The 24,044-nt window shown below is 41.4% G+C and overlaps 1 protein-coding gene across 9 annotated transcripts in view; it reads left to right on the top strand.

The window, feature by feature from the left end:
* The window catches only part of FGF13 (fibroblast growth factor 13), a 384,330-nt gene that overhangs the window by 190,474 nt on the left and 169,812 nt on the right, over positions 1-24,044 (top strand). The window contains exon 1 of one of the 9 annotated variants that reach the window (XM_073358432.1): positions 2,498-2,522. The exons of the other annotated variants lie outside the window; for them this stretch is intronic. The gene's annotated coding sequence lies outside the window, so the exon portion shown is untranslated. Of the gene's footprint in view, positions 1-2,497; positions 2,523-24,044 lie in introns of those variants that run through there. 9 annotated transcript variants of the gene reach the window in all.

A 24,044-nucleotide genomic window follows, 5' to 3' on the forward strand; every position in this document is an offset into this window, starting at 1 on the left:
TCATAAATGACCTGGAGGATGGTGTGGATTGCACCCTCAGCAAGTTTGCAGATGACACTAAACTGGGAGGAGAGGTAGATACACTGGAGGGTAGGGATAGGATACAGAGGGACCTAGACAAATTGGAGGATTGGGCCAAAAGAAATCTGATGAGGTTCAACAAGGACAAGTGCAGAGTCCTGCACTTAGGACGGAAGAATCCAATGTACCGCTACAGACTAGGGACTGAAAGGCTCGGCAGCAGTTCTGCAGAAAAGGACTTAGGGGTGACAGTGGACGAGAAGCTGGATATGAGTCAACAGTGTGCCCTTGTTGCCAAGAAGGCCAATGGCATTTTGGGATGTAAAATTAGGGGCATTGCCAGCAGATCGAGGGATGTGATCGTTCCCCTCTATTCGACACTGGTGAGGCCTCATCTGGAGTACCGTGTCCAGTTTTGGGCCCCACACTACAAGAAGGATGTGGAAAAATTGGAAAGAGTCCAGCGGAGGGCAACAAAAATGATTCGGGGACTGGAACACATGACTTATGAGGATAGGCTGAGGGAACTGGGGATGTTTAGTCTTCAGAAGAGAAGAATGAGGGGGGATTTGATAGCTGCTTTCAACTACCTGAAAGGGAGTTCCAAAGAGGATGGCGCTATACTGTTCTCAATGGTAGCAGATGACAGAACAAGGAGTAATGGTCTCAAGTTGCAGTGAGGGAGATTTAGGTTGGATATTAGGAAAAACTTTTTCACTATGAGGGTGGTGAAACACTGGCATGCCCAGTAGGCACTCCCACTAGGGAGGTGGTGGAATCTCCTTCCTTAGAAGTTTTTAAGGTCAGGCTTGACAAAGCCCTGGCTGGGATGATTTAGTTGGGGATCGGTCCTGCTTTGAGCAGGGGGTTGGACTAGATGACCTCCTGAGGTCCCTTCCAACCCTGATATTCTATGATTCTAATTCCAAAAAGTTTCTGCTTCTCTATCCCAATTTACGAAGTGTGACAGCCCTTCTCAAGCAAAGACGACTGTGCTGGCTGGGCCATCTGAGCAGGTAGGAAGATGGACACATACCCAAGGACATGCTATACGGGGAACTATCAGAGGGAACAAGAACAACAGAGCATCCTAAGCTTTGCTATAAAGACACATGCAAGCGAGATGTGAAGGAATTTGGAATTGATCCTGACCAATGGGAAATTTTGGCAAATGATTGTAACAAGTGGCGCCATCATCTCCATCAGGTCATCAAAGTCCATGACAGGAGCTGGCTCCTACAGCTTGAAGAGAAAAGATCTCATAGGAAGCAAGCAGCTCTCAACCAAGATACATACATTTGCAACAACAGCCAAAGATCATGCAGTTCTCGGCTTGGACTGTTCAGTCACATGAGATATTGCAAACCATCTACATCATAGGCTGCAATTCCCACCATCTTTTGTAGACGAAAGGATGTCAGCTAAATATCCCAGGACAAGCAAACATCAAGAATAAAAAACCATTCATGTTTTAGAAAAAGGTGTGATTGTGAAAGAAATGTAGGGTATGTTATCAGAGCAATTAATCAAGGAAAGTGGGCTCTGCCAATCCCCATCCTCTTGCAAGAAAGCCTGTTTGTGCTCTTAAACTTCAGAGGGAAATGTGTGTAGTTGGAAATAGTTTGAACTTTTATTTCTTAAACGTTGAAATGACAAACACTGCTGTAAAATGCAGACTTGCAAATACAGTAGCTAAAAGTAATGCTCCTAATATAGCTCATAATCTCATTGCTATGTAAATTGTAAAATGCTTTTTGTACCAACATGGACTCCAATGACCTTGCTAAACTAAACTGATGTAAGAAACCATTTCTGTATAGAATATTTATATTAGTATGGAATTAGTTATGTACTGGCAGTGCATAAGCAAAACCTTGCCCAGCTCAGGAAGACAAGAAAAATTATTGCTCCAAAAAATTGTCATGTAGAATCAACAACTTAAGCACTTTGGAAAGTTGTTTAATTTTTAAGACTGTTTTGAGAATTAGAATCTTTTAAATAAAGAACAGGAGCATTTGAATTTTTTGAAAACAGAATTTCATTTCCTGTCAAACTCTGATGAAATTGAAAAAACAGCTCAGAGAATGGACTGAGTAAAAAGAACTTCCAAAGCTAGTTTTAACTCTCATACTTTCCTGCCACAAGACAGACAAAGGCAATTCAGGAAATGTCGCATATTAGTTAATGAACTACATATTAATAAGATGAAGAGGATCCTAAAGAGGAGTCATGGACCCAATGACAGAATGATAGCAACCGACTTGAATCTAGACAAGCCTGAAAGAGGTGTGTTTTCTTATAATTTCATGAAAATAGGAAGGAGGAAGGTATAAAAGACTCTGAAGTGAGCACTCCCGCCAACACCCACCCACCCCGCTACTTTGTTTAGACAGGAAGCACTCCAAAGCTCATCCCATCTGTCTCTACAAGCAAGCTGCCGCAGACAAGAAAAACAGAAAGGTCTCAAGAAGAAAACCTTCCCAAAACTTCAACATGGATTGGTGAGAGGAAGTTAACTAAACACTGCCAACAGATTAGATTTAAACCTTTGTGGTGATTTTATTGAGATATGAAAATGCTGTTGTAACATAGGTTACTACATTTCTCCTGTTAATCACCAGATGGTTAGACCATATGTTACTGGGGAGAAGAGAGGGGCTAAACATTGGTAAACAGAGAAATAATGGAATTTAATTGTATTTAAGATTCTTAATATTGGTTAATTGGCCTGGCTGAAGACTGCTCCTTGCATGGCTTCTTCTAAATAACTAATTTAAATATTTTCTTCAGTTTCATAGGATTTAGTTAAGATTGCTTACCTTCTCCAATTACAAACTGTTTTGTTATTTATTAGTAACCAACATGATCCACTTGCCCTGAAACTGTTTGTGTGTAGGCAAAATTATTTAAGTAACTAATAAGATACTAAACCAAATTCACAGTAATGCTGTGAACAACGCAATGTACTAAATGCATAATGCATCACAACGCAAGGTTGTAATCTCTGTTAAAGTCTTCAGAGAGACAGAGAGAGTCAGATGAGATTGTAACAGAAGCCACCAATTTATCACTTGTATTTGTCTTGTTTTGTTTAATGTTTCCTTTTCCTTTCTTTAATAATAATAAGAAGAAGAAGAATAATTAATGTAGTCCTATTTCAGAGTAGCAGCTGTGTTAGTCTGTATTCGCAAAAAGAAAAGGAGTACTTGTGGCACCTTAGAGACTAACCAATTTATTTGAGCATAAGCTTTCGTGAGCTACAGCTCACTTCATCGGATGCATTAATGTAGTCATAGTTAATCATTCTGATTATTTCTAAATTTCTACAATAACATTACTTGGCATCCAACTATTTAAAATTCCCCCCTTCTGCCCCACACAAGGTAACAAAAATCCAACTCAGTCTGTTACATAAAATTGCTTTTAAAAGTCAGCAAAAGTTGGAGACAAATGGACTGGTACAAACTGAATTGTTTAGGTTGAAAGAACAATTAACATATGGGCCCATTTCTAGATTCTTTCAACACATCATATCATCCTGTGTCTTCATGGCACATGATGTAACCTCACACACTTGTTAAAATCATTTTAGAATATGTTTTTTGTTTTATTTTATGAAATACTTGCAGTTTTAGGGAAGTACTTTAGGAGTTGGACCCTCCAGAGGTTACCTCCCTTGCTAATATTTATATACAGCATCCGTGGTAGCAACCAACTGCAGTAGAAAGTGGTTTTATTCCGTATACAGCGTGAAATCTAGAATCCTAAAATGTTTTATCATTGTTCCACTTGCTGATCTCAAAAGAATAAGGTGCTAATGGTTTTGTTGTTGTTTGACACTATGCCAAGGCTTTACTAAGATGATGTACCAAAGTATATTTTCAATACTCTCTGTTGCTTTTACTTAATGCTTTGACCTGCAGTGACTCTATGCAAACAAAAACAACGAGGAGTCCGGTGGGACCTTAAAGACTAACAGATTTATTTGGGCATAAGTGTTCGTGGGTAAAAAACCCACATGCATCTGAAGAAGTGGGTTTTTTACCCAGGAATGCTTATGCCCAAATAAATCCCTTAGTCTTTAAGGTGCCACCAGACTCCTCGTTGTTTTTGTGGATACAGACTAACACGGCTACCCCCAGGATACTTGGTATGAAAACAAAAGCAATCAACTATTCTGAATTACACAAGTTTCATTGGACAAAGAAAAAGATTTTGAACTAGGATATAGTCACAATTTTGATTGACAGGAACTGGAATTCTTTAGAAAGGAATATTATAATTTAGTAAACTCTGTAGGGATTCTGTTGGGTTTCTTTAAGTCTCTATAAACCAAATTGGAACCATCAATGTTTGTTGAGTGTGAAGGGAAAGTGACCAGCTCATTAACAGAGTGTTTGTAAAATAAGAATAGATTTTAAAAAATTGGGTATGTTTTAGAGCTTATATTTGGGGAATTTGAATTTGACTTTTTCCTATAGAATACTCCACGTGGCTTCAGTAAACATAGGGTATTCGATTTTGGGAATACATTTACTGTGAGAACTGGTCTTGAGAAGATGATTTAAATATGGAGGCCTACATCTTAACCTCCACTCTGTAACATTTGCGTCACACTCTCACAGAAGGGCTGGGTGCGGGGAGGGAGGGAAAGCTGGGAATTTCTCTCATGTAGTGTAAAGTTGGGTTAGCTGTCTCTGTGCCACTTGCTCCTGTCCAGCAGTGATCCTGGAACAGTGCCGAGGGGGCCATTCCTGATTGTGCAAGTTAAAACAGCCCTAAGGTGGCTCTGACGGGTACTGGGATTGAACCAGCCTCTGTCTACTCTGAGGATCGGCAAGGTGAAAGCCTGCAGAAAACCACCACTGGCCACCCCCACCCTTACAGGTGCACCAAGAGCATTTATCTGGGGGCACCTGAGCATCTGGCTTGGCTTTCAAGAGCACTGAAGAGATGCTGCTTGTATTGATTTGTTTACTGCGGCATTATAGAAACACTGCCACCGAAGCGCTATTGTGTTCAAACGGCTGTTTTACTGAGTGATTCCTAGAGTTCGCTTTGAACTGGTTTTGTAAATTTTATGATACATCTCCCATCATAACTCTGTCTCAGTCGGTTTGCATATTACAAAGAGATTGTCATAATAAAGGCGATCATGAGCGACACAGGCGTCTTCTATCATAAAGCGGAAAATTGCTTTAACAGAGAGCTTTACAATGGAGCGGCATGGAGTGAGTTTCTTCCTGTCTATGCAGCAGAATAGTGATAAACATCTAGCAAGGCATGTGATTAGGGCATCAGTTCTCAACCAGGGGTCCAGGCCCCGTGGGGGGCCATGAGCAAGATTTCAGGGGGGTCTGTCTGCCAAGCAGGGCCAGTAATAGCCCTGGGGCCCAGGGCAGAAAGCCAAAGCCATGCTGCACAGTGATGAAGCCTGGGGCCCCGAGCCCTGCCACCTGGGTCTGACGCCAAAGCCTGAGCAACTTAGCTTCAAGAACCCCTGATCTTAGCTGGGGTCTCTAGGCACTAAACAACAATTGTAATATTAAATAATGTGGAAGCAGAAGTGTTAGCACATGCTCGATGTGTACACATGAATACACGTGTGTATCTGCATGTAAGTGTGGGAGTCCGTTTCTACAGATTTATTTATATAGGTATCTGGACAGGTGTGCATTTCTGTGGTGGTGCTCTAAGGATTTGTATTTGGGCATCAGGAGTGGGCCTTTAATGGACCCTTTGCAGCTGTGATAATGTGTGGTCCTCATTCCATACCTAAAATTACAATAACTTTAGTGAACAAAAACCATGGAGCTGGTTACAAAAAATGGGAAGAGGGCAGGGAAATCATGAAAACCTTTGTGAAATTTCATTTTTTTTTTAAATTACCCTCTTTGACTATTTTTCTGCCAGCTCTAGCGTCCTATAACAAATAAAACCTGAACTTCGCATAATGCATCCGTCAAAACAATAAATATTCCTGTTTGGGCCGCGCAGGGAAAATGAGCACGTGAGAGAGGGTGGGGAAGAGCAAGTGACAGAGGGAGGGGAGTGGATGAAGTGAGTGGGGGCAGGGCCTTGGGAAAGGGTGGGGAGTGGGAGGGGCCTCAGGGAAGGGGTGGGGCAGTGGGCGGGGCAAGAGTGTTTGGTTTTCTGGAATTAGAAAGTTGGCAACCCTATTGCTGCCCCTCACTTTCATATACAGAAAAACCAGTTGTTGTGGCCCAGGTGGAGTTTTGATAGCATGAGGGGGAGGCGAGGCGAGGCTCCGAAAGAAAGGTTGAGAACCTCTGGATTAGGGGATACTGTTGTTGTGGTAACTGTTGTGAAGAGGACATGGGCAGAGTTTAAAGAAAACAAATCTTGTTGCCTGTGCTAAATTGTGTGTGTTCGGACCCTGTTCATACCAAGCTGGGCTGACCCTAAGTGCAGAAATAGATTTTGAGGTGATAAGAAAGTAAACCGTGAGCAATCAGAGTTGTGTGAACACTATTCTGGAATCTGTGTACTATGGCAACTTCTGTAAGGGCAGGGACTCAATGACTCCTCATTGCACAGACTCATTAATACTCCAAGTAAACAGGAGCGTGGTCAAACTGTAGCAGCCAAGTAAGGAAAGGACATTGATAAAGTGCAGAGAGTTCAGAAAAGGGGATGCTAAAATGATTAAGAGGTTAGAAGGTGAACCCTTGGGAAGAAGCTTTAGAAAGGAGGTGATACAAAAGGGAGATGCTGAGCCAGACTGCACATGGCATAGTCACAAGAAACGTAATGGCCTGAAGTTAGAAAAATGTCTTGTGTTTGCAAATCTTTTCATTCCCGTGCTGATTTTTCAATTAATTTCTAAGGAAAGCTTCAAAGCGAGGGCACAGTCCTGCCTTATGGCACATCAGTCAGTTACAATCTTGGCAAAAGTAGAGCTCATGCAACTTCATCAAATGCTGCTAAATGTGCACTCCATGAACCTAATCTTTAACGAACAATTACCTTAGACAGATGTTAGCGCAGCAAACAATGGGCAGATATAGAGTTGTTTCCCTTTTCTGGAATATGGAACAGACTGATTTTCAGATTATTGTGCAGAAAGGCCGGTTAATATCCCCCTCCTCCCTTCCTGTTTGTTAGCTGGGAAGTTTTGCTTTTAAACATAAGGTATCTTAGGAAAATGCAAGTTCTTTTGTGCTGAGTGAACATGCCTTCTCGGAAGGAAAACACAGTGCTTGGTTTTGCTCAAGGCCTCATGCTTCATCTCTGGCTACAGGGATGCATTCATCTGTTTCAAGAACTGGATTTAATTATTCAAAAGCCAATGACTGGAACACATGTAAAGTTTTTCCACTTAAAGGCTAAATGCTGTCCTGATAAACACTGAAAGATTTTTCTTTTCACCTCAGAGTAGCATAATCCTCCTCTCCATCCTTTTTTTTACAGTGACAAGTGGTCTGGACCTTGCTCCAACGTCACAGTTGTTTAGTATTGTTTAGTATTTAGAATGCAACACATCTGTAATTTCTTTCCTATATATTCTCCTGCCTATGCTTTTAAACTGTCTTTGTCAGGCAGTATACAAGATAGTTTATCAATTTCATCTGTTTGCTTATGAATTGACATCCCACGCAACTCTTGTTTCCAGAACAATTTGTGTCTGAACAGAATTTCTCATTATCTGTTGGAATAACCTTTGTCTCTGTGAGCAAAGATAGAAGAAGAAAAAACATGTTTTAATGTTCTTTTGGACAAATGTTTTCAAGTCCTGGAAGAATCAAGGCTTTCTATCTCCTTATTTTGTGAGGCTGGTTTTTTTCCCCAGACAGTGCAAGCATCAGGCACTGCAGGTCTTGTCTGATACTGTGTGACAAAAGCAGCAGCACAACCTTCAAAGCAATACTGATGGTGGATGTGTTAACGAGAGCACCGTTTCCATCAGATTGGTTTAATGATTTAATGCAGCTGTGTTAACCTCATTATATTTCTGAATTAATGATTTAGGAGGAAGTTTGTTATCTGTTAAGCAACAACCTATTTACAATATAGTAAGATACCATGATATACTGGAATGTGAATCAATTTCACATCAGTCTGCACCATCCCCTCTAACAATAAAGCAGTCCGATAGCAGCAGGTGGATGTGAAAATAAGTCCAAATCACTAATGTGCCAGTTCTGGACCCATAGTTTGTGCAATTGTTTTAGATTAAGTCTCCCTATTTCCTTTTTAATTTTAATAGGACTTGTATGAAGCATTTGAACAAATGTAGCGCAGGCCTCATTGCTTTGTTGGAGTTGGAGTTTGGGCCCTGATTCTCTCCTCTGGGCCCGGTTCCCCAGAGGACAACATCTCCCACAATGCAATCTGAAGTTCCCACTGCCCAGGCTTTGTGGCGCATTGTGAGTCACAGGACTCTGGGTGTATTATGGCAAATGTTGTTGGGGCAGGAAGCTTGGCCATAGGGGAAAATGGGGGCATTAAGTTCCCAAACTATAACCTCCATGAGACCATGCACCGCTATGGGAAAATGCAGTTTAATATTGGACTGACTCAAAATGAAGCATTTCAGGTCAGGTCAGTTAACCAAAAGGAAACATTTTGACTTGGAAATGTTAAAACATTTTGACATTTTTGATCCAAATGAAATATTTTGACATTTCCACATCTATGTTTTTCAGAATTTACATTCTGCGAGCAACTGTGAAATTATAACTTTTCCTCCTGATTTGGGAGGAAAATAAATGCTGAAATGTCAGAACTTCCTGGAGGAGGGAAATTCTGAATTTTGCTCAGATTGGTTCATAAGCAAGTTTAGGCTGAAACTAAACCTTAGGCTTGAGATACATCACTGCTGCTGTGTGGCTGGCAATGCTTTCATCCTCACTGCATCCTCCTTAACAAGAGTAGCCAGAGGATTCTCCAAATGTTCATTCTTCTGTTATTGTGGAGGTTAAATAAATTAAATAGCACATAGCTAACCAAACATCTGTTTTTTGTTAGCGTTGGCACAGAGGGTGAATTTTGTTTAAAGATATGATGCATCTTTTGCCCATTGGAACATATTGTAGTAGGTGATGTAAATCAACAGACATAAAGGCTTGTCAGAGCGTGTGTATGTGCTCATTGGTTTCTGTGGTGTCTAGGACTAGCAGTATTGGATCAGAATTCATATTAGCAAATTTAATGCATGTCTTCGCTTGTCTGTGGACTGCACAAGCCTTTCTCCTTATCAGCCCATTTATCAATTCTATTTATGTTGAACAGCATTTTTGCTATCACTCTTGTTGCATTTTAAAATTGCAAAAAGGGGAATTTTAACTGCTTTTGATTCAAAAGTCATTTTATGATCTCCCCCCCCCCCATCCCCAAACCCCAGGAAATGTATTTAGTTTGGTTGTATTTAGACCTATTTTTATTTTTAAAAAACCCTTGAATTTCATGTTTTGTATTTTGTTACAAATATTTCACACATTTTCTGTTTGGCTTTGACAGTGGAGCTTTTGCAGGCTCATAATTAATCACCATGAGGCACTACACAATCAATTAAAAGTCTGTCTCCTTCCTCAGGAAAAATTCCCCTGGTAGGTGCTGGTGAAACATTTATTCTAATGATGATACAGAGCAATCAATGAATGTGAATCTAGTTCCAAAGCCCTAATTATTTTTTTTATATTCTAGTGCGGATAATCTATCTGTTAGAAATACTTCAAAAAATTCTGACACTTTCACTGACATCTGCCAAGAAAACTTAAGTTGTGGGGCTAAGGGGGAAACCTGCTTTCAGAAAGGTTCATTTTGTAGCTCTTTCCATCCTCAAACAGCCTGTATCAAAATTGGCAGTAACACCTTGATCTGCCTAAAATAAAGAAATTAATTTGATCCGCGAATGCAGAACATCTGATCCATAATTTAAAAAGCAGGACTTAATCAGAATGGAGGGAGGAAAGCCTTAGGGTACTGTCAGTATGCTAGGCAGCAAGTCACTTGCCCAGGGTGCTTTTGTTGGTGACTGAGGATTCAGGTCACCTGAAGATGTTTCTCAGAACATGATCATCTCTTTTGGAAGGTGGGAAGTGAGTCACTTATACTCCCTCTAGGTGGGGGACTTCTGCTCTTCTTTATAATTCTAGACATGCTGCAAGTCCTGCCTTTAATTAACAAACATGGCAAGTTAGCCCTGCTCCCTGCTTCTGAGCTGCACATCTGAGCCTAGGGACTTGGGGATGATGTACTCACTCATGGCCAGATAGTACCTAGCTCTCAAAGGGGGACATGGGGAGGAAAGTTGGCAGAAGGGTTTGTGTACGTTGCCTTCTCCCACCCCTTTTGCATGGCCCATGTGAGGGTCAGGTGCAGTTGCAGTCCCTGCACTCAGGTGGGTGAAATTTACCCCTACACAGAGACCTGTGGGGAGGAGGAAGAGCCCATGCAGCTGGACTGGCATATGGGGGTGGCAAAGATGTGGGGGGGAGGGAATGCAGCACTCCATAACAGGGTGGAGTTGCAAACATGCTCTCCCTGTGTTCCACTCCCAATGCAAAGCTGTTCTTTAATACTGATTAGAGACAGGAGAGCATGAAAGAATGGGGCAGATAGATTCCTGCCTCTCTCGATCTTAGATCTTTTAGGAGTTCAAGAAGCAATGAAGATTATTCCAGCCAGCTGTGGTAATTTTAGAATAGTTGTTTCAAGGAAATCTATGCTGGTAATTTGTTGTTGTTGCCATGACCTTTGTTTGTTTGTTGTTTTTTAAAGACAAATTATTCAGTAGAAACCTCATCAACCCCAGCATTTCGGCCCTCTTTGTCACAGGCAGCACAGCACAGCAAGTCGTCTCCGTCTCCTGTGAAATCCTGCTAAATTTCTTAAGAGAAGAGCACCCGGGGGACGAGGCGCCCCACTGATGTTCTCCAACATCTTACGCTTGTCACAGAAGCAGAGTCAGTTTCACCAATGTGATTATAGCTGCCACTGTCAAGGAGGCAGATGCCTCTGTTAGGAAAATATCATATGCAGCCTGTCATCTGTGTTCTATAAATGGCACTGGACTGGTGTATGTAAAAGCCAAAATTTGTTTAGTTGCAAGTAGTTAAAAAAAACAAAAAAGCAAAAAAAAACCCACCACAAAATCTGACAAGGTAACAACATGGTTATCGGGAAATGTTGGTGTGTGTACTAAATGTACAGGGTGCAAATAAAAGGCAATCTTATATTCCCTTTTTTATCTCTCTCTTCCACATTCACTTGTCAGTCAGGTTCCCATCAACAGACCATAAATATTCATTTTTTTCCTGCAATAGTTTTCACCCAGTATTTGCTTTCTTCACATTCTAGCAGCAGCAAAATACTCTTAGCTGGAGCTGTGAATTTGACTGTACATGCCCTGGATAACCTGAAAATTATTGAATAAAATGGTTAATTTGTTTTTTATTTCCCCCTTAGGTATTGACTAGTGTTCACCAGTTCAGAGTTAAGTTAATTGGAATTTAGTTATTGATCGTTGTATTCCTACACCAGACTCTGACATTGTTATTTATTTTAGCATTCTAATTTATATTTTAGCAACATTAAGAAAATTGACCAAAAAGTTTTAGGAGCAATAATCTTTTCAGAAACTAAGCCTTTGAAAATTAATTTTCTGTTCAGTTTAATTTCATGGATGCACAGTTTTCATTATGTTTTGGCTAACTATTGCAACAAGTGTTTTGTTTAAAAAAAAAATGCACTACAGTGAATCCTGTAAGTGGATGATTAATTGTAACAGCTTGTCCTAACGGTAAGGAAGATGTAATATGAAACAGTTAATTAAAAATGAAAATGAATTAAGAAGGTTTAGACAAATAGGCAGAACTAAAGGAAGAATAGCCAAGCTATATTCAGCCTTGAATGATGCAGAAACTGATCAATCATACAAGTAGGGTGACCAGATGTCCCGATTTTATACGGACAGTCCCAATATTTGGGGCTTTTTCTTATACAGGCCCTTATTACCCCCCACCCCCGTCCTGATTTTCACACTTGCTATCTGGTCACCCTAAGTACAAGAGAAGTAAGAATTAGAATTCCTAGCTCCTATAGAAGAAGGTACCTGAACAGACATACTCCAAGTGGCTGATTCCAGCATCTCCCACCATCAAGGTGCCTGTAATCTATTGTCGAAATCCCATAGAGCTTGTAGGCTGTAGTATATGGTAAATAAGCTTCTGGCTCAACTGTTTGAGAGCCATTGGATTAACTTAATCATAGCCGATATCAACTATTGCCAGCAGGAGAGTGAGTTTGTGGGGGGCGGGGGGGGGGGGGGTGGAGGGTGAGAAAACCTGGATTTGTGCTGGAAATGGCCCAACTTGATTATCACACACATTGTAAGGAGAGTGATCACTTTAAATAAGCTATTACCAGCAGGAGAGTGGGGTGGGAGGAGGTATTGTTTCATGGTCTCTGTGTATATAATGTCTTCTGCAGTTTCCACAGTATGCATCCGATGAAGTGAGCTGTAGCTCACGAAAGCTTATGCTCAAATAAATTGGTTAGTCTCTAAGGTGCCACAAGTCCTCCTTTTCTTTTTGCGAATACAGACTAACACGGCTGTTACTCTGAAACCTACTTTTGAGTAGCAGGTTTACTCTGCTGGTTGCTAGTAGGTGTCTGATGAATATTTCAAACCCTATTCTATGCACATTCCAAAACATTTTATATAAAATAAATGGTTCTTAATGGGAGTTAAATGCTATGGAAATTTGAAATAAGTAAATTGTTGACAGTTTAAGACTATGAAGCAGTGGTTACCAAGCAAGAGAAGCAAAGAAAAGCGGGCAAGCCTGCTAATATTGCGGATAAATGATACTAAATCTGCAGAGATGTAAATAATATACTATGCTATCTTTATTTCAGACTTTAGTGTATTGTGAATTTGGCATAAGCACAGCTTCCATGCTGTACATAAACACTTTCCCACCCCTCATTGTTTCTTTAGGCTCTATGCTAAGCAATGTTGCAGCGGTGTATACATATTCTGACTAATGCTTCAGGCACTTTGGATAACAGTTGTGTTTACTGAAAGCTGCAGGCTGCTACCTGGACACTACTGGAAGACCTCTAGGGCAACTAAAGGAAGTAAATAGGGAAATCTCTTTCACAGGTAAAAGGTGTGTTTTATAACAAAAAGTTATTTTGCTCATGGGTAAGGAGAAATTGCTGAGGTACTGCTTGGAAAAGTCACCAGACCAAAGCCAGAGGACCTTGTATTCCTATAGTTCCTTAGTGCAACATTGCTTTCTGTTCTCCATTTTCAAGGAATATGGAAGGGAGGCCTTAAAAATATTCAGAGCCTCGTCGGTCAGGACTAGATTTCAGAAGCTGACATGAATTTGGATTAAACGGGAACATTCTGTTGCATCAGTTGATTGGTAAAATTCCATTGAGATGTCTGTTACATCCCACTCTTTTCACATGTTTATAGCTTTTTGAATAATTCTGCTGTGAGGATCAATGCATGTACATCTGCACCTGACTTCAAGGCAATTGGGCCGGTGTACCTAAGGGCAAAACTGGATCTGGGGGCATAATCCAATCCTGTGTACAATGTGACCATATTAAGTTTCTGTGCAACCTTAACGATTTGCATTTCTTGTCTTCTGACTACTTCATATTAATCATGTGGGCTGGGATTCTCAAAGGGGCCCAAGGTAGTCAGGTGTCCACCACTTACTGAAAATCACTGGGTGTGCAGAGCCCACTCCCTTATATCCATTTGAAAATCACAGCTGTGATCCTCTTCCTTTAATTTTACTGTTGTTTTTTTTGTTTGTTTGAAAGAAAAAGGCATTTTCCAAATAAACAGCCAAGATTCGGTGAAAGGACCCAGTTCTGCCCCTCTGTACTCCCTCCATTCTGTTCACACACAGATGTTTAAAATGTTCTCCCTAGCAACTGCCTCTCCTTTACCCCACACAATAGACACTTAATCTAGATACTGTGCTGAAACTGAAGAGCTTAGTCGGATTCTATTAATGTGTGAAACTCAAAAAACTAATTGAGACACAGGTTTCAGTGTGGTCCTTTCAGGCATGGCTGGGGGAAGCTGGCTTTTGTCTCACCTGGTGGGGGATTCTGACTCTTGATGGTGAGGGTCCTACCAAATTCATGATCCATTTTGGTCAATCTCACGGTCATAGGATTTTGAAAATAATAAATTTCATGATTTCAGTTGTTTAAATCTGAAATTTCACAGAGTCCAAGGTTGGGGTCCTTTGTTGTCCAGTGTGTGGAAAGGCTTGTGGGGTCGTAACGGATTTAAAATATTTATCTGTTCTCTAACCTCCTCATCAATCCCATCCCCTGCAGTCACAAAACATTTGTCACTCAGTCACAGACAACTACAAGGCTATGTTGGCCTTGGCCAAATCTCTTTCAGCATTTCCTTTGCTCCACTTTGCCAACACAATTCTGACTGATCACCGACTCAAATGACTGCCAATTCAAATTATTTACAAGTTGGCTACATGCAATTTTTCACTCTCTGTGCAAACCAATACTATCTGGATTTGTCTAGAGCCAAGTTTTCAAAAGGAGCATCTACATTTTTTATTTCCAGTGTTTGCATAGACACATGATCTCTGTGTGCCCAGAGATGATGGTATGCACAATAGTATTTTCATGTACTCACTGGATGGTTAGCAGTCCAGCTATCCAAATTGGACATAGGTTTGCAAGTGTAAATTTGGATTCCGCCCTCCCACCCCATGATTAAATGCTTGCATGCACAAAATTGTACACCAAGTAAAGAGTTAAATTTCTAGACTGGATTTAGTCAAGCTTTCGGTTTTGTGGGTGACATTTTGCAGCCACGATTTTTTAAATTTAAGGCCAAAACCTAACCTTTTGGATCATAGAGTCCAAGGTTGGGGTCCTTTGTTGTCCAGTGTGTTGGCAAGATATTCACTTTCTCATGGTATTTTTTTTTACCCCGATATAACTTTTCACATCCATTTAATGAATTGCACGGCTGCTTATCTGTTCCTATTTGAGCCAAGACAATTAACACTTTCTGTGTTAAGGCAGTGGAGGAATGAGGCTGCCTTTCAGTATTGGTGAGGTATAGCGTGTGAGGGTAATGATATTCTCAAACTTTGTGTATATGATGTTATACACGGTGTTTTTGTTCAAAGAGAAATTTAGAATGTGAGGGTTAGTCCCAAAGTGGACCATTGTGGCTACTGTTTGACAGAGGAACAGCGTTCTGGGAAGTAGGAGAGTGGTAGAAGAAGGAAATCAGAACCTGGAAGACGTAACGGGGGTGCTAGTGAGCATATGAGGACATGATTGGGCCTTTCAACGTGACTAGAGAGGCTTTTGTCTTGTACTGGGTGAACTGTTAGGCAGTAAGAGAAGCCAGTCTGAAGAGGTTTCAGGGCAAACTAAAGGTTGGGAAGAGCTCTGTGCAGAGAGGAGATCCCTGACTCAAAGTTAAGGAGGCACTAGGAGAAGTTACTACATGCCTTTCCATTCAGAGTACAATGAATTTGCAATGAATGCCCTCCTCCGATGTACGACTGGCTTGCCTGGTTAGCGTCTGACAAAAGTCACCAAGTTACTACATGGTGGTGGTTGAAGGTTATTGATTTATAAAATAAGAAGATCACTCCTTGTTCTCTTATCTGCAGCACAGCGCTAGCCATTTCTCTCTCTTCCTCTTTTTAACCTGGAACCTTTTGTCTTTAGTATCGCAAAACCCTGGGTAGTCAGTTCTCTATCTGTGTATATGAGAACAACGAATTTAAAGTCACCCTTTCTAGTAAGGGTGTTGTAATTATGGTGAAGTTGCTTTGAAATTATACAATGGTTAAGCTTTTGGGTATCTGGAAATACCACTAATTCAGAAGTAGAAAGATTGCTGCATGACTGAGTATAATTACAGGGTAAATATCCTAGAATTAATATACCATGATTCTGAAAGTATATGTATTAAGATGAACTCCCAAGTAAATCAGACTGTTAATCCTCTACTTATATGATTTAGTGCTGATAGGATTGATTGATTTTTGAAAAGCAAAACCACAGTATGCTTACATTTCAATTTCAGTATAACTGCGCCATATAATAAGGGCATTGTAATCAGCGTGACTTCAGACAGGTTCCAAAATTATTTAAATGAGTACATAGAGGGAAAAGTAGTGTGAGGTACATCGGCTAATTCAAATTGGGGAGGATTTCTGAAGTTTCCTTCTGTTATTGCATGAAGCTAAGCAAGGAGACAGTATTTTAGAGTGTTATGTCAGCCCTTGTCATGGACTCCTCTAAAGTGACATCTTCTTATATCTGATCTAAGGACTTTACACTTCATGAACTAGAGGAAAAAATACAAGTTGGTTAATTTTTCAAATCATTTGAGGTGTGTTGGTCAGTCACACCATTGACAAGCTACCTGCTACACCAGGCGGGGTGGGGGAAGCTGTGTCTGCAGTGATTTGTGGTGCTCGGGGCATGCTAAAACGTGTAATTGACAATGTCGATACAAGGTTATTTGGGTCTACAAATGATTCACTCTTAAGATTTGTGTCAGAAGCACATGCAGACTTTTAATTGTCTTGCCAAACGAGGGGTAACAGACACTTGCTGCTTTTCAATGCAGTGGTAGCACACAGTGTTTCTTTCTGCAGCATACCTCTACTTTGCTTCTGCTGATATTGTCCTTTGTGCTTCCTTGTAAAAAGCTTTCCCAAGGCCATTCCTCCTGACAACTCTTTCTGTGCTGGCACTGAATCAAAAATCAGGTTTGTTGTGTTTCTTCCTTTTGTGAATCCATGCTAAGAAACTCAAAGGTGGAGGCGTACACTTATCCATTCTCGGATTAGTGTTTCCAGTCTCTTCCCCTTTTCTCAAGTTGATCTCACATCTTTAGCTGTTGAGAGCCACAGCAATCTAGATCCTCTCTGAAATCCCGTCTTCGATTAGCTTTTCTCCCAGTCCATCCTATGTTTCCCAAGAGATTAAACAAATACTTCCTTCAAAATTCCAAGACCGATACAATCCTACTTGACAGTTTTGTCAGCCTACATTGGCTTCTATTTTTTGATATGCTCTTCTGGAATGACCCTGATTTCCTTTGCTTCTTTTTTCTCTCTTCCCTAAGGAAATTGTTGCCTCCTTCACAGTCCCTGCACTGTAAGAAAATATCTCCTGACAATCACACTTCTCTCATTCTCTCAACTTCCCATTCAGCTTGAATCCTTTCTCTTAGCTTCAGAATGGGGCTATATTAGTATTCAGATTCCTATTACAGTTAATGTTACACTGCACAAGAGTGTTATAGTATGTTAATAATTAGTGGACTATAGCGCTCAGAGACACGCTTCCTTCCCAACTCATGGCCTTTGTCTCAGTAGCCCTGCCATCCATGTCTCTGCTCTTCTGACTTCCCCACGCTACAGTGATCTTCCCCCCCCAACTGTGTTTCTTAATTACAAGTTAATTGTCTTATTTCATGCTACACTGAAACATTCTCTGAGCTGACCTTGCCACCCCAGGTTTTAGTCTCCCTTGTCTTCTGCTTTGGTGCTTGAGTCTTTCTCACTGACTCTCATAGAATCATAGGTCTGGAAGGGACCTCAAGAGGTCATCTAGGCTAGTCCCCTGCACTCTTGGCAGGACTGAGTATTATCTAGACCATCCCTGATAGGTGTTTGTCTAACCTGCTCTTCAAAATCTCCAATGATGGAGATTCCACCACCTCCCTGGGCAATTTATTCCAGTGCTTAACTACCCTGACAGGAAGTTTTTCCTAATGTCCAACCTAAACCTCCCTTGCTGCAATTTAAGCCCATTGCTTCTTGTTCCATCCTCAGAGATTAAGAAAAACATTTTTTCTCCCTGATCCTTGAAACAAACTTTTACATAATTGAAAAACTGTTATCATATCTGTGACGCACTCTCTATGATTTTATAAAAATATGCTAATGAGCGTGAATATAATGTAACTGGAATATGCTTCTTGCAAAAGGTCTCTTGTACGGTATCATTACAAAGCTTATAATCTACTGAGTGTGGTAATCCTATCTGTATAAATATATCACTCTTGTATCTGAAACTAGAAATATAAAATATAACTCTGAGGGCCTATTGTAATTATGCAAAGTGTGGACCATTAGTGATGGTTTGGAATCTTGATGGCTCCCATTAACCAGGACAATTGTCTGTAGGTGGCTCTGTTTCACTTGTAAGTCTTCCTGTATACCTGTGTGCTGGCAAGTGAGTAATGAAGTCTTACACTAACATGTGACCATGTCACCTGAAGTGGAATCCATCTTTAACCTGATGCTTTCCATTGAGAAGGAGCGGGTGGGAACCCAGAGAGGGACAAAGGATTCCTGCCTTATGCAAAAAATATAGAAGTCGGTGGAACAGAACAAGGAGAGGCAGCAATCATGAGAAATCTCCTAGCTACCACCTGAGGTGGAACAAGGGCTGAACCAGGGGAAAGGATTGTGCCTAGACTAGGAAGGTGTCCAGTCTGTGAAAGAAACTTATTGAAACATCTCTAAGGGTGAGATTTTATCTGTATTCAGTTTTATTACTGTTTAGGCTTAGATTGCGTGTTTTATTTTATTTTGCTTGGTAATTCACTTTGTTCTGTCTGTTACTACTTGGAACCACTTAAATCCTACTTTCTGTATTTAATAAAATCACTTATTAATTAACCCAGAGTATGCATTAATACCTTGGGAGGGGGGAACAGCTGTGCATACCTCTCTATCAGTGGTATAGAGGTCGAACAATTTGAGGTAAAACAGATTTATTTAGGGTTTGGACCCCATTGGGAGTTGGGCATCTGAGTGTCAAAGACAAGCACGCTTCTGTAAGCTGCTTTCAGTTAAGCCTACAACTGTTAGGGGATGTGGTTCAGATCTGGGTCTGGGTTTGCAGCAGGCTCGTGGGTCTGGCTCTAACCAGGCAGAGCACTGAAGTCCTAAGCTGCCAGGGCAGGAAAGCAGGTGCAGAAGTAGTCTTGGCACATCGGGTGGCAATCCCAAGGGGGTTTCTGTGATCCAACCTGTCACAATATCTTTCCAGACTAAGCAAACCCAATTGGTTCAATTTTCGCTCCATAGGTCATGTTTTCTAGACCTTTGATCATTTTTGTCATTCTTCTCTGGACTCTCTAATTTGTCCATATCCTTCCTGCACAAAACTGGACACAATGCTCCAGTTGAGGCCTAATCAGTGTGGAATAGACCGGAAGAATTACTCCTCCTCATGTCTCGCTTACAACACTCCTGCTAATGCATCCCAGAAAGATGTTCACTTTTTTTGCAACAGTGTTACATTGTTGACTCATATTTAGCTTGTGGCCCACTATGACCCCCAGATCCCTTTCCACAGTGCTCCTTTCTAGGCACATTTTTTATGTGTGCAACTGATTGCTCCTTCCTAACTGGAGGACTTTGCATTTGTCCTTATTGAATTTCATCCTATTTACTTCAGACTACTTCTCCAGTTTGTCCAGATCATTTTGAATTTTAATCCTATCCTCCAAAGCACTTGCAACCTCTCCCAGCTTGGTATCGTCTGCAAACTTTATAAGTGTACTCTGTTTGCCATTATCTAAATCATTGATGAAGATACTGAACAGAACCAGACCCAGAACTGACCCCTGTGGGACCCCACTCATTATGTCATTCCAGCATGACTGTGAACCATTGATAACTTCTTTCTGGGAACGGTTTTCCAGCTGGTTTTGCACCCAGCTTTTAGTAGCTCCATCGAGGTTTCATTTCCCTAGTTTGTTTATGAGAAGGTCATGCGAGACAGTATCAAAAGCTTTACTAAAGTCAAGATAGTCATCTCTTACTATAAGCAGCCCATTTGGCTCCAGTACGGAAAGCCGTGGCCTTCTAGCAAAAGCTATTGTGTGGGTAATCCCCCACCAACATTCATACACAAAATGGCAGCATCCATGCAATGGTGTTGCATCTGGTAAAGGCTGCACTGTTATTGGCTGGGGGGCACATGGCCTGATTGGGATGCCTGACTGACTGGCCCATCCCAGGCTGCTTCCTCTATCACCCAATTTACACTGAAAAGATTGGCTGCAAGTCTAATGGCCTTTCCCACTCATGGCAGATGAAAAGAGGGGAGCAGCTATCACCGGCAAGTTCAGCGCAGCTCCTTTTGATAGCAAGGACTAAACCATAGGATTTCGTGTCTGTGTTGTAATCAAGCTGCAACTGGCCAGCCATTAAAACAGAGCAGGTGGGTGCTGTCGTGTGAGCATGCCTCCGCAACCCCGGTTTATCCATGCTTGTCTGTCAAGTCCCTGTAATGCTCCAGCATGTTCATAGCTCCTAAAACCATTGGCTCCAACGGGCACGTGACTCTTAACAGCCCACCCTAGACAAATGACTGGGAGACCATAAAGCAATCTGCCACCCACTGCAGTGCTTAAAGTACCCAGGCTGTTTGGAAGTGGCAGGCTTGAGCTCCGCTCACGAGTAGAAACCCACATCAAGCAGATAGGGAAGCAGCATTTTCTCATTAAGTGACAATTGTGGCATGACTGCCTGACTCCGTTAATTGGACTGCAGAGGTAAATGCGAGTGGGTGCACATGCTACATAGTATGACTGAGGAGGACTGGGATGTATGAGAAGGGAAAGGATGCAGCTTTACATTCAGAGAGAGAATTCCATGCCACCATTGTGACAGAACCAAACTATAGAGCTTTCCCAGCTCCCATAAGGAACTTCTATTCATCTGATAGCTCGTTGGCAGGGCAGGGCTGGAGCATGCTGTGTAGGAGCTGGAAATTAAGGCTTGGTTCTGCAGAAGACTGACCTAAAGGTGGCTACAGATAGGTAGTTTGGGAAAGGAAATAGAATTGTATGATTCTGGTCAAACTGTGCTCTCATGCATGGTCACAGTAAGGTCAAATTGACAGACGCATCACAGAACACTGGGCAGATTTCAGAGTTAACTAAAAGCAGTTTGGTTGTAGATGAATGCCTGGAATGTCCAGAAAATCCGGTTAAGTCCAGAACCGGAAGCACAAATGATGTCCCAGCAGGAGAAGGAAATGTATCCATAACTGCATTTGTAGACAAACTAAGGACATTAGATGTGAAAGCCAATTTTTGTTATGTGGAGAGAGATCCCCTGTATCCCCACAAGGAAAGCTAATACGCAGGCTGGAAGCAGCACTGTTGTGGATAATTTTCTTTGACCAGGGGAATAGGTATAGCATTCTGCTTGCAACATGTGTGGTCAAAAATACAGCATTTAAAGAGGCCTAGTTGCTATTTTCTTCCAGATCACCGCTCTACTACACAGCCAGAGGGACGGCTTTAGCCAAGCTTAAAAAGAACATTGCAAACAAATGAGTTGAACCCTCCAGATTCTATCTGAATAAACTCAAAATTCTGTATGTTCTGGGATCAAGCACTAGTGCTCAGATTATTTGATACAATACAAGACCATATTCAAGAGAAGGATTCTGAAACAGAAGAAAAATATTGAGTGAAACATAGTTTATGAATTCAGTCCCTTCCTTTTTTATCTTCATCTCAGTGAAGGCATATTTTGTACAAAGTGTGTCTCATTCCCCTCTGATGGATGGACTGTAAGAGGATAACAACCAACTAATGCTACCCAACTAATGGAGTTATTTCTTTAGTTCAAGTGATAGAGGTCTGTGCTGCGGTATTATCTGTTCCAGATTCAAAACACCATCTACAGCCTGTGTTGGACTCATTGTGTATGAGTACCGAGAGCAGAGATTCGATGGACTTTGCTATAAGTACTATTAGCCCATATGCTGCTTAAGATAACTGGGATGGCAGAAATCCACCTGAGGTCTTAACAAAACCCTCAAAGGATTGTAGTCTAACTATCTACGCCTCCCAGAATTTTAAAAGGAGTAGAGTTTTGTGAATAAGTTGCTGTCGCTTGCTGGGAGCCAGTGAAGTGGTCCAACTGCTTTCCCTCAGGTCAAGCAAACTGGGACAGGAGGAATGTCTGCTAACTAGATATTCAGGAACTTTGCTTTAGGGACCCACAAGACCTAGTTAGCATTAGGCTTCGGCACAGCTCTTTAGGGAGTATTTGGAGCAATAACTAGCATCCTGGGCAGTCACTGGTGATTTCAAAAAATCTCTGTGCTTGGAAATTGGCATGTACCCCACTGCAGAAATTGTAGCACAGCACCCCTACTTCCAGGACCACTGGTACCAGCTAATACCTAGACTTAGTTCACATCAGCAGCGTGAACCATTGTTGGTTCAGATAGTACAATGCTCACAATACCTTAGATAAGCAGCTTCGTTTCCCCAATATTTGTAAGTACTTCAGATTTTCCAAAGAGACAATGCCCATCTTCAAATGCCCACCATATTTAAACAGATTAAACTGAATCCATGGTAAACTCATGTAGAATGAAGTACAATCGTCATGTCATATTTCAGGCAGTCTGTCATCAGTTGCTAACTCCATCTTAATCAGGAGTTTCCATGTGTAAGGAGAGCTAGTGCTGGTCAGGATCTGAATTTTGATGGGGGAGAGGGGAGCCTGGGGTTGAATTTCATAAAAATGTCATGAGATTTTTTTTCCTGTGTTTCAACCAGTTCCAGAGTGAATTGATTTTCAACCGTGTTTGGTTGCAGTGGTACCAGTGAGGCAGTGCACATCGGCAGTAAAGGTTAAAGAATACAGTCCTTCGCGATTTGCATGATATCATCTGCCATTCCTAGAAATCAAGCAAAGCACACACACCCTCCCCCCACCCCCACCCTCCAACTTGTGGACATGCAAACCGGATATTAAGCGGATAACAAGATTTCGGGTTTGTAATATTGCTGTGGCAGACCGACTGCCTGACAACACATCAGGAAGGAGAAGCCAGGCAAAGCCATGTGGAGAGAAGTGCACAGATGGATCTTGTTATCATTAAGAGGATTTGAGTGTGTGGCAAGTCCAGAACAGCTTTAAAAAAAAATTAGCTGTAAGTATTTTGTAATACAGAGTACACAAATGGGTTCATTATGCTGTCCAGATGGCGAACAAAATTTACACCAGCAACTGGAATGAATCATGTGGAAAACAAAGCAGCTAATGAAAATAAGCACCAAGGGCTAGTTACTGTATATGTAACAGACCTTTGTAGCTATCAAATGCAGTGAAAAGACAAACTACAATAGAAGAATACACCAAGTCGCTCTGTCTGCAGTCTATGCCACAGGCATTCCCCTGAAATATAAAGTGTTGGGGTCCCCTTTACCTGTGCAAAACCCTACTGAAGCCCACTCACTGTGAATATGAACTACTGGTAATGCCCATCACATTGTCCCTTGCCAGCTAATGTATTTTGTTTTCCAGATTTGCACTGACTGGAACTGCTTCAGGTTTAAGTCTTGGAAACTTTTAATTTGATGTAAAGACACCTGATTCAGTGTGTGTTCTGAACACTTCCTTTTGCTGTATTATTCAGAAGTTTCTAAAGTAATGCACATGGTATGATCCCAGCGAGCAATCTCAACGTCCAGGGACCAGTGACTTCAATGAGCTTTGGATCAGGCCTATAGGAGGACGTACTTTCAATAGCCTTATTTTTAGAGCCCACATTCCTCATGTGCGAAGTGTCATGTATGAAGGATTAATGTATTTACACAAGAACGGCCATACAGGATCAGACTAATGGTCCATCTAGACCAGTATCCTGTCTTCCAACAGTGGCCAATGCCAAATGCTTCAAAGGGAATGAACAGAACAGGGCAATCAAGTGATCCATCCCCTGTCACCCAGCCCATGCATCTGGCAGTGAGAGACTTAGGGACACCAAGGTGGCCATCTTGGCTAATAGATAAGTTCATGGAGGATAGGTCCATCAATGGCCAATTCTTTTTGGAACCCACTTATAGCTTTGGCCTTGACAACATCCCCTTGCAATGAGTTTTATAGTGTGCATTGGGTGAAGAATTACTTCCTTTTTGTTTTTGTTTTTAAATCTGCTATTTATTGATTTCATTGGGTGACCCCTGATTCCTGTGT

Source organism: Lepidochelys kempii, chromosome 9 (genome assembly GCF_965140265.1).
Source record: "Lepidochelys kempii isolate rLepKem1 chromosome 9, rLepKem1.hap2, whole genome shotgun sequence".
Classification (NCBI taxonomy): Eukaryota; Metazoa; Chordata; order Testudines; family Cheloniidae; genus Lepidochelys; species Lepidochelys kempii.